Source organism: Parambassis ranga, chromosome 1 (genome assembly GCF_900634625.1).
Source record: "Parambassis ranga chromosome 1, fParRan2.1, whole genome shotgun sequence".
NCBI lineage: Eukaryota > Metazoa > Chordata > Actinopteri > Ambassidae > Parambassis > Parambassis ranga.
In genome coordinates, this window is record NC_041022.1 from 3,895,204 (window position 1) to 3,909,307 (window position 14,104).

General features: G+C 45.9%; 1 protein-coding gene and 3 non-coding genes across 4 annotated transcripts in view; 1 reads left to right on the plus strand and 3 right to left on the minus strand.

Annotated features, from left to right (window-relative positions):
* Positions 1–14,104, plus strand: part of sorcs3a (sortilin related VPS10 domain containing receptor 3a) — a 175,541-nt gene that overhangs the window by 26,991 nt on the left and 134,446 nt on the right. The gene's annotated exons all lie outside the window — the stretch shown is intronic.
* trnal-uag (transfer RNA leucine (anticodon UAG)) lies at positions 693–774 on the minus strand. The gene has a single exon. It is a non-coding gene; the product is annotated as a tRNA-Leu (tRNA).
* On the minus strand, positions 5,613–5,694 carry trnal-uag (transfer RNA leucine (anticodon UAG)). The gene has a single exon. It is a non-coding gene; the product is annotated as a tRNA-Leu (tRNA).
* Positions 7,596–7,677, minus strand: trnal-uag (transfer RNA leucine (anticodon UAG)). Its single transcript has one exon. It is a non-coding gene; the product is annotated as a tRNA-Leu (tRNA).

Here is a 14,104-nt window from a genome sequence, read left to right on the forward strand (position 1 = left end):
TTGATGACATAATGTAATGATGGCAGTCTTCCATGCCACTTCATCACCTCCGGGTTATCTGGGAGAGAGGGAGGGGCGGAGCTACACACCTACAGCTCACACAGACAAACACTGCTCACATGCGTCACCCTGCTTCCCCTCTGCACACTGTTTATCTCCCTGATGTCAGAACAGACGTCACTTAACCCATTCATGACCACTGTGAAACGTTTATGTTTATGTTTAGGTGGAAAAGGAGAGAATTGCCATTGTGCATCATGCAGCCGTCGGTCTGCCACGTTTCACCACATTAAAGAGAAGGTCTGGAGCAGGCCGCCCTCAGGTCATCCAATCAGATGCAGCCAGGGAGAGTGTGAGATGGTGACTGACAGATGGTTCATCCAATGATTTTTGTTGATTCATCGTAAATGGAAAAGGCCGTCATGAGTTGGGGAGCTCATGTTCTAACAGGATTTTTTAAACAGGGCCAATTTTCACAACAACAGGACGGTTTCATTAATGACCCTCCGCTACTCGAATACTGTAGAGTTAGACCCCGTACACACTGGGGAAATCAATGGACTATGGACCCTGTATATTATGAGGCACCACCTAGTGGTTTGGAGGACAACAAACAAGTCGGATTGACTTTCTCCATGGGGTGTTACAGACTCAGCCAGCACAAACAAACAGCACTCAGCCAAGGAGCATAATGGCAGCGGTGGGATTCGAACCCACGCCTCCAGAGAGACTGGAGCCTAAATCCAGCGCCTTAGACCGCTCGGCCACGCTACCTGTGATAGACAAGCAGTCTGGCTGTGGATCCCAGGCACATTTCATGGAGTACTGGCTATGACACATTTGAAAATAGGTCTGAATGTATCCAGCTTAAAGGCTATCTGTATTCACTCCTACTCTAGCTGGACTGACTTTCTCCAGTGTGAACGGGGCTATATGGATGGAGAAACAACACAACCTGTTTGTACGCACATGTTCTCCTACAAAGCTGCTGCTAACAGCGGAGTGTGTTTGACATCTTCTGAGCCTTTTCCTGAACACACTGAAGACAGTGGTTGGTCGATAATGGGTTAATAAACCCACTGATAGCGTCGCTCGTCAGCATTTTCTGCAGAATAAAACTCTTCAAAAGGAATTCCAGCTGATTGTTCACTCCAAACAAAGCCTTCTGTTAAACACTTTGCCTTTGGGATTTCTGTGTGTGTGTGTGTGTGTGTCGTCTTGTAAATTAATTAAATCTATAAACATTCAGTCACAAAATTCCCCCTCCATCCTAAAAAGCTCCTCCGTCAACAGTGCAAACTTTAGGCTTTGTGTGTTTTAGGCTTGAGGGGCTTCTGCAGCAGCTTTTAATTTCTCTTTTTGTTACGTCGACCAAAACAGAGCGGCGCTCCTCAGAGAGCTCGGCGGCTCCTCGGGCCACCGAATCCTAATGACTTCCAAATAAATATATAATGTCATCACTTCATTAATTGCAGCACAGATCCCGTGGTGAGAGTGTTTCCTCTCACATCATGTCACACTGTCTTTAGCGGCGTGGGGCGCGATGTGATGTGAGTCGGGAGGCGTGGCTCTGCAGCTGAAATGAATTGATTTCAATCTGACATGCGGCATCCATCAACTTATTACCAGGAAATAAAAGCCCGCACAGATCTGCCATGCTGCTTATCACCAGGACAAACTGCATTCTGTGTGTGACTGCTCTCTCATACTGTATTTGATAAATGTACAGCTCGCTTCCTGCGGACACGTTATATATTGAGCGGCTTAAATATACGGACTGTTTGCTTTTCTTTTTTTTTTTGGCCACGGGCGGACAGCCTTTAAATAGCCCAATTAGCATTCTTGGCTGGAAGGCGCGACAAAGCTGGCACCGTCTGTCCCTCATTCTGGAAAAGTGCTCCTCGGTTCTGAGGCTTTGGTTTCACAGCAGACTGTACACACAGATGAATGTGGCGATGGGAAAAATTCCTTCATGCAGAGTTGCAGGAAAATCCCCTTTTAATTCAGTCTGATCCGGCCGCTTTACACCGGAGGAGCTCTGCCAATTGTCATTTAGCTCAGCTTGATTTTCAGGTATTTAAACTCTTAGGAGTGAGGCTGCATTCTTCTTACACAATTTAGAACATCTTCAGTGTAGCACATTTCACAGCTGCTGCTGATGACTGGGTGCATTTAACGGTAGCATGATAGGCTGGTTTCCATCATGGTGCAGACAGACATGAATCAGCAGTGACAGATTGTTTGTGTGTTGTTTGACATATTAGCATCTTGGCTAACATGTTACGTTTGCAGATCCACCATTAGCTTTAGTATTTTCAGGTAATAGTTATTTTTTAGCTCCTTCTAGCGTTGTTTTGATCTCCTTCATTAGGTGAACCAACCTTTGGTGATGTCACACGATCATGTTAAAGCCCAGTGTGGACACTGCGGCCGTCACCATCCCCCTCTGAGTCCTCCTAACTCCCAGATAGTCCACATACAGGCGTAGAGGTGGACGTCTGTGCGAGCGTGTGGCTCACAGTCAGTGTGTTTGCTGTGGCTTCGTCACTGCGGTGTGTGCAACACCCTGAAACCTGCAGCGTTTTTTTGTTTTTGGATTAAGTCCTGTATCAAAGGAAGAGCCGGCAGAGCGCTCTATAGAAGAAGAGATGCAGTGGCTGCATGTCTTTTTAAACACAGGCTGTGCTGGCATTACAACTACTGTACTTTGCTTTGAGTGAAGGTGGAAAAAAACTCGGCTTTTGACTTCACACCGAGCACCGACCTTCAGGGCTGAGGGGAAAACAACTCCTCCATCAGACCTCCATGTTAAAATGTCCAACTTCACAGCAGAAAAAAACATGTTCACAGCCTGTTTTTTAACTTCAGACACTCAAAGAGTGATGATAAAAGAAGAGCGGGAGCTCAGAGGAAGATCACCGCCATCTGTCTGACTCTCCATTTGTTTGCATGGAGTTTCAGGCTCAGTGTTTTACAGATAACTCCATTATCTGTAGATTAAAAACCTGTCACTAGATAAGCTCCATTTTCTTCTCCTCTCTGGCTCCACACAACACATTCCCAGTAAAAAAAAACACAATTACACAGCTATGCATTCCCAGATGAAAGACGAGTTCAAGGGATTTTTGATAAATACATTAACCCTCCGCCTGACGGTGCATTTATAATCATCGGTGTGTCCTTCACAAACCTTCTGTTGTTTGGTCTCCAGGTGAAGACGCATCTTTGGGGTCATAATTAAAAACAAAGAGATCCATCCTCCAGCGGGTCATTAGTGTGTGTAAAAACACCGCCTCAAGGCTGGAGGAGTGATGTTTCTTTTACCATCCAGCTCGTTAGCAAGTCAACTGTAGCAGATGATGAAGAGCGCTCAGTGGGTTTCCCTGTAATGCTCATGGGCGGATGAGGACGGCGGTACGTGTAGCCAAGGCTGGGTGAGCTGACCCTGTCTGACCCCTCCGGTCACCTCAGTGTATGCAGGTATTTTTTTCCTCATGCACGGCGGCACACAGAGGACGAACTCTGAGCGTAATGACTCTGTGGGCTGAACTCCCTCAAATTGAATTCCACTGAATAATAACCCCACAATATAATGAGCCATTAGCCATTTGCTAGAATTGTCCCATTTGTCTTCTAAAATGTCCGTTCATCTGCCCGTGATGAATTATCTTCTACCGCCAGCTTTAAAATGAGGCACGTGTCACATGACGGCGGGCATCCGGCGATGACGATGGTGTTTTCCTGGTGTGACCTTTCACCTCCAGAACCAGCTGTGTTGTGATTGGCTGGGTGATAGCATCCAGCTGTGATGCTTTTAGAACACCTGCAATGCGGTGAAATGTAGGTTTTAACCCTTTACGTCAACCTGTAATCATCAGTGTGTGTGCACCGAGGCTGCCTGACCACCGTCATACCTGCTCCGGGTCTTATGATGCATGTTCACGTTGCCAAGCAACACACCTCAATCCAAAGTGCACTTCTCCCTGCAGATATAAACGACATGCAAAATCCAGAGGAGGAAAATAAACGGTGCTGACACAGGTTTTAAGCTGTGGTGGAGGAAGTCAAACTTTTCACACACATCCTGGACGCTGGTCTGACCCTCCACCTTACACCTGCACCTTACTTTACTGTGAACATGGTCATGTCTGCACGGAGCCTTTCCTTGGCTCCTCCGTTCTCTGGCCTGGCTGAAATCCTTTTTTCTTGGACTTGTTAGTTGCGCCCAATCTCGTTGTCAGTGCTCTGACATCTGAATCTGCCTGAACAATGTTTCACGGTGTCATCAGAACAAACCAGAGGGAGCTGATGTTTTTCCTGCTCTTACACCGACGCCGTGAAGTTCATTTGCAGTTATCTCACTTCAGAAGAATTGTTTTAAAACTTCAGAGAGAAGAACACTTGAAAACACAGAGAAGTGTTCTCTGGGTGTAATAATAGAAGCTCTTTCTTCCTGAGAGCGCAGCGAGCGCTTTCCCACCGAACAGCGAGCGCAGCTCGTCGTGCAGAACGACACTTCAGCTCTACTTCTCATTAACTATATATTAAATGGTGCATGAGCAGAGTGGCTCAGGCTGCTCATATGTGTGTTCTCAGGCAATGAGATGACACCATTTCCTTGAATGCAAGTATACTGGGTTTATATTGTGTACTTTAGTTTCAGTTCCCCTTCATGAAATTACAACAAATTTTAAGAAGGGAAATTCATCAAAGGCTCTGATGTTGAGAATCTATTTATCTATCTGGTAGCTGAGCGACTTATTCACAGCCCAGCTACACCAAACTGCAGAAAGAAAGAAACAGACAGAATGAGAACAAAATGGAGCCAAGTGACAAAAGCTGACTGAGGCAGCTGACAGACAGACGGACGGACAGACAGACAGACGGACATCCAGGTTCATGAATTCATCAGAGCGCCATCACAGCTTCTGAGTCAGCTGAGGATTAAATAATGAAAAAAGTAAAAAGAGCAGATATCACTGACTAATTTTCCTAATGAATCAACCAAAGACAATATTATTACTACATTTAACTGATTAAAAGTTAGTTCCATTCGACAGAGAAAGAAGATTAAAAATGTTGGACATCATCTGTGCAGATGACACCATTATCTATATTAAAATCTTTATCTCTGTTTTATTGTACGTATGAAGTACGATAAGTTTTATTAAGGTATGTATGGGTATAAAAAATATCCCTTTTTATCATAATCTGTTAAAATCCTTCCAAAATTTTCATCTGTTTCCACAACATGGCCGACTAGAAAGAGGAAACTCTGGAGGGCTTTTTGTGTTGGTGCTAACATGCTAACACGCTAACACATTTCTGGGTTTCAGGGATCATTTCTGCTGTAGTGAGGAAGTGTTATTTTTATTTTGTATTCACGGCCCACTTGGTTTTTCTGTTTGTGCTTCATGGAGTTCACTGCCCCCTGCTGGAGTGGAGGATTATTTCCTGCACTCCTTGTGGGCTTTGTGGTGTGTCCAAGAACATTTTCTAGCACTTTCAGGGTATAATTTCTGCCCTTCACTGCATCAAAGAAGCAGCCAGCTTTACGTTGCTGATGGTCTACAGTAAAGACTTGTGTAGCAGCACTCAGACATTGAGCATAATGGCAGCGGTGGGATTCGAACCCACGCCTCCAGAGAGACTGGAGCCTAAATCCAGCGCCTTAGACCGCTCGGCCACGCTACCTGTGATAGACCAGCACCACTGGTGCCACTGTGAGTGGGAGACCTCAACAGGTGAACATTTAAACTGTCAGTTCATTGTCTGGGCTCTATTTCAAGACCTCTTGTCTGCAGCTGTTGGACATTTTGCTCTAAACTGATTTACATGAAAGAACAACAGCAAATGTTCCACACTGAGAGCAGGTCTCATCATCAGTTCTTCGTCCTTCCTCTAATCATCCAGTCTTCTAAGAAAAGTAAAAATATTCCACAGTGATCTCAGAAAAAACCCACACTGTGCACATTAGCAGCCTCCTTTGATCCTGACTGGGAGTGATGTGATTAAACTGTCACGCTGTATCAAAAGTGTTGAAAGTTCCCATGGTGAGCGCCATTCAGACTCCTGCCACTAATTGGCTTCAGAGATCAGGAATCACAATGTGGATGACTCAATCTTGTTAGGAGGCTTTCAGGAGATGAAGAGGCTCCCACTCTGACCACTGCTGACTTGTTCTTTTTTAGTGGATGCTGGTGGATTGTGGTCCCTCGTGCACGCGGGTAGGACTCCTTAGGGCTATGGTTTGCATTCAGTGTGAGTGAAACAGTGAAAAGTTGTAACTGATGATGTCGTCCGTGATCTCTGCATGAGATGAATCCTTGTTGAGAATCAGGAGAGTCGCACTCGAGCTTTCTTGTGATAGTTGTTTAAAGAGAAAGAGAGTAAAAGGAGAAAATCATGATTTTATCAGGTCTATAAACCAGCTCAGACTCCGGGCAGACACTCCGATCTGTCAGTCCTGGCTGAGGTGGGACTCCTTGGCTGGGTTTGGAGGTCCTCTTTTAGTCATCTCAGCTATTACACGGCCCATTTAGCGTACAGTATGATGCTGGCTGCTGTGCTTCATGTGGTGACACATGCCCTCAATGTGAACTGTGGCAGAAACTTTTTAAAAGCTGAAGCTATGGACCATCAGTCTGTTTGTTCTGTCAGAGTCCACGCTGCTCTGATTCATCACTGATGGATGTATCTCTGTGCATACAGTGTGTGTGTGTGTGTGTGTGTGTGTGTGTGTGTGTCAGCTCCTTTTTTTCTCAGCAACCTTTCATCCAAGCTGCTTCACACTTGCAGCCTGGTCAGCCAACTTAACTCAACACAGAATGAGTCTGCTCCCTGTGGGTCTAAGCTGGATGTCCAGGGGGCAGCACCAACACAGAATAAGCAAACAGGAAGTCATCACATAAAACCCGCCCTACTTTATCAGAATCAGAATGCTTTATTAATCCCACTGCTTAAAGGATAATGCTTTACAGTAAAGACTTGTGTAAGACCCACTAGGGAAATCAGTCCAGCTAGAGCAGGATTCGGGCTGTATCTGGATATATATAGTTTTTTTTCTCAGTCTGAACAATGTGAATCTGGATATATCTGGATTGATTTCAATCCACCTATTGGAGGTGGATCTAGCTGGATTGGCTTACATATGGCTCAGGTCTGAACGCAAATGCAGCTGTGAATCCCGCTAGCAATGTGATACTTCCAGGTTCACGGGGACAGTGTCCGGGTCGCGTACAAAAACCGTATGTAAACAACCGTGGAACTACGACAGCTTTTAGAGTTTATTTTCCACAGGGCTACAAAGGAAAAAACTGCTTTGTGAACCAGAAAAAAAACATGGCCTGAACAGACTGTATTTTTTTTGAGGCGCCACCTAGCGGTTTGGAGGACAACAAACAAGCCGGGTTAAGGTGGATTGAGCGCGGACACACGTGTGTGCCAGATTTGAAAATAGGTCTGAACGTATCCAGTTTAAAGGCGATCTGGATTCAATCCTACTCTAGCTGGACTGACTTTCTCCAGTGTGAACAGGGTTTTACAGACTCAGCCAGGCGAGGAGTTACAAACAGCACTCAGACACAGGAGCATAATGGCAGCGGTGGGATTCGAACCCACGCCTCCAGAGAGACTGGAGCCTAAATCCAGCGCCTTAGACCGCTCGGCCACACTACCTGTGATAGATAAGCAGGCTGTGGGTGTGTGGCTGTGGCACATTTCATGGAGTACTGGCTATGACTGGTCAGCCTCTCACACTTGGTGTGTGCATTGATAAGGTCAAAATGCAGCACTGTCCCCGGGGGGTTGGTAGTTGATCAGTCTTCACATTTTGCTCTCTGCTAGCTGTAGCATGTCTCGTTGAGCTGTGTGGTTCACTGAGCACTGCTTGTCAGGCTACTATTGGATTTGTTGCACTTTGTGTTGTCACCACTGTGGTTATGTTCACACAAACATACACATAAACACAGAGTTTCCAGCTGTCTTGCAAAGCATAGCTTGGTGAGCATTAGCACTGCTTCTCTGAATACTGTGGGGAGGCTAGCCAGGTTTAGACACAATCTGTTGGTAAAAGTGATCAAAGCAGCTTCGTAAAAGTTAAAAATCAGTCACAATGGTCAGATTGAGCAGAGTATTTAAACTCCAGCTGGTTATAAATAATCACATTTTGTGTTCACATTGTGTGTTGTTGGCACTTTGGGCAGAGTGATCCATATGATATCTGCATAATGCTGCTGTGAGTCAAAGCACAGGTCAGTGTCTCAGAGTGCTGTGAGCTTTACAGTGTGGGTGGGTGAGGCTCTGACTGTGGACGGAGGAAGAGGAAGCGGCTTCATCTGCAGGATGATCACATTTAGCTGGAGGAAACGCACAAAGAGACACACAACGGAGCGTTTGTTCATCAGCTGACTGAAAACACACAGGCTTGAAGCTCTTGTTTGTGAAGACTGATTATTTCATCCTGTGTGTGTGTTTTCACAGAATTATGATGATAACTCACATAGAATACTGAACAGAGTGTGTGTGAGGACAGTCGGTGTCACATGTAGGCCGCTTGCTGTTTGACTTATTCATAATATTTCTTTAACAGCATAGCATGGATCGTAAACGTGAGCTGAGGTTGACGCTGCTGCACTGTTTCACAGGCTGAATAATACATGATGAAGTTGTTCTGTGCTAAACAGTCTCGTGAAATCTTAGAAGATTAGACTGACATCCTCCTCAGCACATTGTCACTGTTCTTCCTGTGTTTACAGCTGTGTGAACGTGCTGTCTGTGTGCCTGTTAGAGCCTGCTCCAGCACCCTTGTTGTCGGTTTTCTCCTGCTGAGGCGGCGGCAGCGGCGGCAAAGTGCCCGCTGACAGGCTGTGGATGGGCTTGATGAGGAAATGATCTAATTGCGATGACTTTCACCATCGCACAGCCTCTGTCCATATGTCCATTTTGAAGTCTCCCCGCAGAGCCACAATATGTAACAGCAAATTACTTTGACTATTAGAACTTGGTGTCGTGCTGACACGCGGCTTATTGACTCTGAGTTTCATTGATGAGAGCCGAGGCGAGTTCTTAAATTGAATCCTTGCTGCTGAGAAAAGCTCTGCACAAAGGTGACACGCACTTCAATGTGCACTCTCACAGGAGGTCAGGGCACCGTGTTCATGGACCATTTAGTCCTCAACACATCAGTTCCAACGTGCCATCTGTGTTTTTCTGCAGGAAGAGATGAAATCCCAGAAAGCACAGTGATGTGACAGCGGGAGAAATGTCCCGCCGACGTTTTCTGAGTGCAGCGCTCAACATAATTAGATTCCAGGCATCCACAGGGAGTTAGCAAACACACACAGCTCTAATGTCATGATGACTGGGCCTCTGCTAAGGCCAAACAGCCCTGTCAACTAACAGCTTGTAAAAACACAATCTTACGTTTTTAACGATGGTAATCGTGCACTCAGAGGTCTCTGCTGAAAGCTATACGCTGCAGGTCAATGCTAGCAGGGAGGCTCCAGCCAGTGAGCTGCTAAAACCTTCTGGTCCAGCACGAACTGGCTGGATGAATAAAGCCAACACTGCAGTGCCACAAACTGCAGTTCCTCCGGTGTCCACTGGATCGATGACAGCTTTTAGAGTTTATTTTCCACAGGGCTACAAAGGAAAAAACTGCTTTGTGAACCAGAAAAAAAAAATGAAAGACCGAGCGACATGGGACAAAAAAAAAAACACACGACGCATGTGCACACATGGTGCTACCGCGGCCTGAACAGACTCTGTATTTTACAAGGCGCCACCTAGCGGTTTGGAGGACAACAAACAAGCCGGGTAAAGCCGGATTGAGCCAGATTTGAAAATAGGTCTGAACGTATCCAGTTTAAAGGCGATCTGGATTCAATCCTACTCTAGCTGGACTGACTTTCTCCACAGACCCAGCCAGGCGAGGAGTTACAAACAGCACGCAGACAAGGAGCATAATGGCAGCGGTGGGATTGGAGCCTAAATCCAGCGCCTTAGACCGCTCGGCCACACTACCTGTGATAGATAAGCAGGCTGTGGGTCCGGGGCACATTTCATGGAGTACTGGCTATGACTGGCCATCGTCTCACACTTGGTGTGTGCATTGATAAGGTCAAAATGCAAACACACACAGGTCTAATGTCATGATGACTGAGCATCTGCTAAGGCCAAACAGCGTTTTCAAACTCATCCACGTTGTTTCTCCACCCCTGAAATGCTCCGTGTGGACGAAACGCCGAAACAATACAAAATTTTAGTTGATATGGCCGTTAATCGTCTCCATGTGGACGGGGTCAGAGTGATGTGAGTGTGTGCTGATGTCACAGGAGTTTTGTTCCTCTTTATGTAGAGTCTACAAAGCCAAGTGCTAGCATGCTACTATGCTAAACTAACATCTTAAACATCATCATCATCAGCAAACAAATGGTAACTCCCATAACAGTTAGGACAGATGAACACCGCTGCAGAGAGAGCATGCGAATAGCTGGGAGCGGGTGATGTGGAGGGACGGCTGGGTGCAGGTTCTGTGAGGAACCTCACTGAGGTATTCTGTGCTAAAAAGCAAACGGTGCTCAGAGCCAGTCAGAATTACGGCAGCCGAAGCAGCGTGTCTGGGCCGTCTCTGCATCAGAATGCGAAGCAGCAGGCGAAGTCTGCGGCCCGGGAAGCACCGAGTGACACAGAGGGGGGAGAGAGAGAGAGCGGGAGAGCCTGCTGAGGATCAGGACGACATTGGAAACAACAAAAAGCAGGTTGCAGTGATGTGGCGTTGGCTGAATCAGAAGTGGAAGAGAGAATGAGGCGCAGGGATGAAGACAGCGGCGGGAACTCACTGAGAAGTGAGAACATGAATGTGTGTTTCCATCTGAACGCTGGACGAGCCTCAGCAGAGGAGCCTGACTGACGCTGCCGTGTGTTTCCGCCTGTTTGTGAAGGTGTTGCACTGAATTTCAGCTGCTCATCAGGCTCCACTTTCAAGACATTAGCGGAGAACAAAGGACTCCACGAATGTCTGCACTGTGCCACCTCAGGGCAGGATATTGAGAACAATTTCATCACATTGGATTTTTTAAAAAATACTTTGGCTGCACGGGGCATGATGAGCGGAGACACAGAAGCTTTTTCCTGCGTTCCTTGCTGCTCTGCTGACACTCCTGCCCGAGGCAATGTTTAGTCATTTCATTAAAATGGAACACAAATGGATAGTTGTGTAGTTTTTGCTTCATTAGATCCAAACTCTGCTGCTGCTGCTGCCGCCTCTCCACTCTGCACTAAACATCCCGCATTCCCCCAAGAAAATTAATTGCAGCATGTGAGATTACTCTCGTAGCAAATATATGAATAAAGGATGTCAAAGTACACACGAGTGAGATTAATTACTCACTTGTTTTTAACTCAGTTTCTGCTTGGATCACCGCATTTCTAAGTTTTTTTTTTTCATACGATGCAGAAAAGCAGAATACAGACATCTGTTCCCACAAATAACTTCCCCATGCAAGGTAACACACATGAAACATGAAACGCTGCGCTGCAAGGTGAAGCTGCACTGATGGATATTTTGGGGTAATAAACATAAGAAGAATTCAGAACTCTCAGAAATTCAGAACTCTCACAAATCTTTAAGACTTTAGTCTGTAAGCTGGTGTCTGTAAGTCAGGAAGTGCTGTCAGTTCTGTCCAATCAGAGTCCAGTCAGGAAGTGCTGTCAGTTCTGACCAATCGGAGTCCAGACAGGAAGTGCTGTCAGTTCTGACCAATCGGAGTCCAGACAGGAAGTGCTGTCAGTTCTGACCAATCGGAGTCCAGACAGGAAGTGCTGCCAGTTTTGTCCAATCAGAGTCCAGTCAGGAAGTGCTGTCAGTTCTGACCAATCAGAGTCCAGACAGGAAGTGCTGTCAGTTCTGTGTCTGTTGCTTCATGAAGACTTTTCTGCTTTGATCACAGTTTGTTTCAGTCAAAGTGACTTTATGCTCATATTGTCCTCACAGAGACACAACAGTCCTCTACACACATGCTAGCTGCTACATGCTAGCTGCTACATGCTAACTGTCAGAGAGCCTCAGCAGTTTGTTGTGTGTCTTCAATCTGGTTGGTTGAAATTAGCTGGTGATAGTTGGTGACTGACAGAGAGTTTGTCCAATCAGCTGCCTGGTTTTTGTTTTAAACGCCTGTCCCTTAAGAACTGTTTCTCACAGTTACAGTCATTTTCTCTTTCAAAACACATAACTTTGCAAGCAAATAATAACATGTATTGTGATGTTCAAGTATAGTAAACAATATTAAGGTGTGAAGTTATGCTGCATTTAGGGCAGGGCCTCATAAACAAATATGCATATAAGCGACATGGAAACAAACCCTGTTGTTTTTTGTGGTCAGGTGACTCAGTGTAACCAACAGACACATCTCATGTTTTTAATCATTCCTATGGAATCACTGACCATTTCCTGTCATGTGATAAACTGAGGGTTCGACGGCTTCTACCGCCCCCCCTCAGGTCATCTCTGGCTCCGCCTCCTTTTCCATATTTGGATTACCCGGAGTTAGACCCCAAGGCAGTCTGTGTACCAGGCTGTAAGTATGTTTATTTCTAATGTGACGTCTGACATTTTACATGGAGGTCTGTGAGGATCGACTCATGTCTGGAGTCAGCCTCTTGTGGACACTAAAGGATTTACAAGTAGCCTTTGTAACCAGTCAATCTTCTTCTTGTGTTCTTTAAACACAACTGTTCTTGGACAGAGTTTGAAGAGTAACTCCGACCTGCTCTGTTTTTTCCCTCCTTTGGAGTTTGGTGGAAAATTCGGGGAAGTTTTATGAGATTCCGTCTTTGAGAAGTGTCGGGGGGGGGGGGGGGGGGGGGGGGGGGGGGCACATGGCAGCGGCAGCTCAATAATGACATATATTTGATTTAATGTGCGGGGACAGCGAAGAGGAGGAAGAGGATACCCTCTGGTGGTTTGCAGAGGAGAACAGGAGGACTCTGCAGCCAGCGTGATAGAAGCCTTTCATCAGGCAGAGATGTGCTTCCTGAGCAGTGATAGGAGGTCAAGCAGTGAAATGGCTTGAGTCACATAAAAGAGGGAAATGCTCCCCATCAAAAAAAAAAAAGAAGAAGCCCAGGAGCACAGAGGTTAATGAGCAGAGAGCTCCGCTGCAGGAGGACTGATGAGAGAGGAGAACTGGCTGCACAGCAGAGCGAAGAACCTGCTGCTATCGATTTTTCCGAAACCACGTTGGCTCAGAAGAACGAGGTTAACACGGCTAAATGTAACACAGATACAAAAAAACGATATCAGTAAGAGATTCAGCACAGCTCCCCGAGGCCCTTTTATGGATTTTTAAAACTACATGATTGGAATACACAACAATTTGTGCGCGTCACCGTGTTCATGAGCCGCCTATTGTGATGTGAAGATGCACAGATTGTTGCCACTCAAGCTAAATTCAATTTCACAGTGTGTTCACGAAGAGAAGGCGGCGCCCGAGCTGTCTGAAAACAACCTCATTCAACAACACTAAGGATTGATTTTCAAAACAAAAGAGAGAAAAAAGAGAGAGGAAACACACACATCACGCCGCCTGGCAACACACACCGCCGCCCTCACCCTCCTGCAAAGGCTCCACAACAGAAGTAGTTGCCAGATTGCTGGAGCATGAAGCACTAACAGCTCTGCCCAAGGCTAACTTCAACCTTTTCCAGTGGAACGGAATAGGAGATGTCTGGTGAATTTCTCATTGTTTATGGTCTCATTTCATGAAGAGATTAAGAGAGCCTGGTGAAACAAGGGGAGAAAGCAGGGGAGCGAGAAGATCATTTACTTTTCTGACAAAATGAGCTTTCCTGTTAAGCGGCGCTGTGTTTGATTTAAGGGCTGAATTTAGCCAGAAGTAAGGTGTAACACAGAGTAATTGTACTTTCTGCCGTTTCTCACTGTCCAAGGATTTTAATTATTTTTTATTTTTCCTGGTGTTATTAAGAAGGAGTGAAGGTGTCGAGCAGATTATTTTCCAGGCAGTACAGCAGGAGGTGGGTGGATGTAAGGATGTACATATATCAAGGCTCTGCTCTTATCTGAAGAAAACAACAAATTATTATC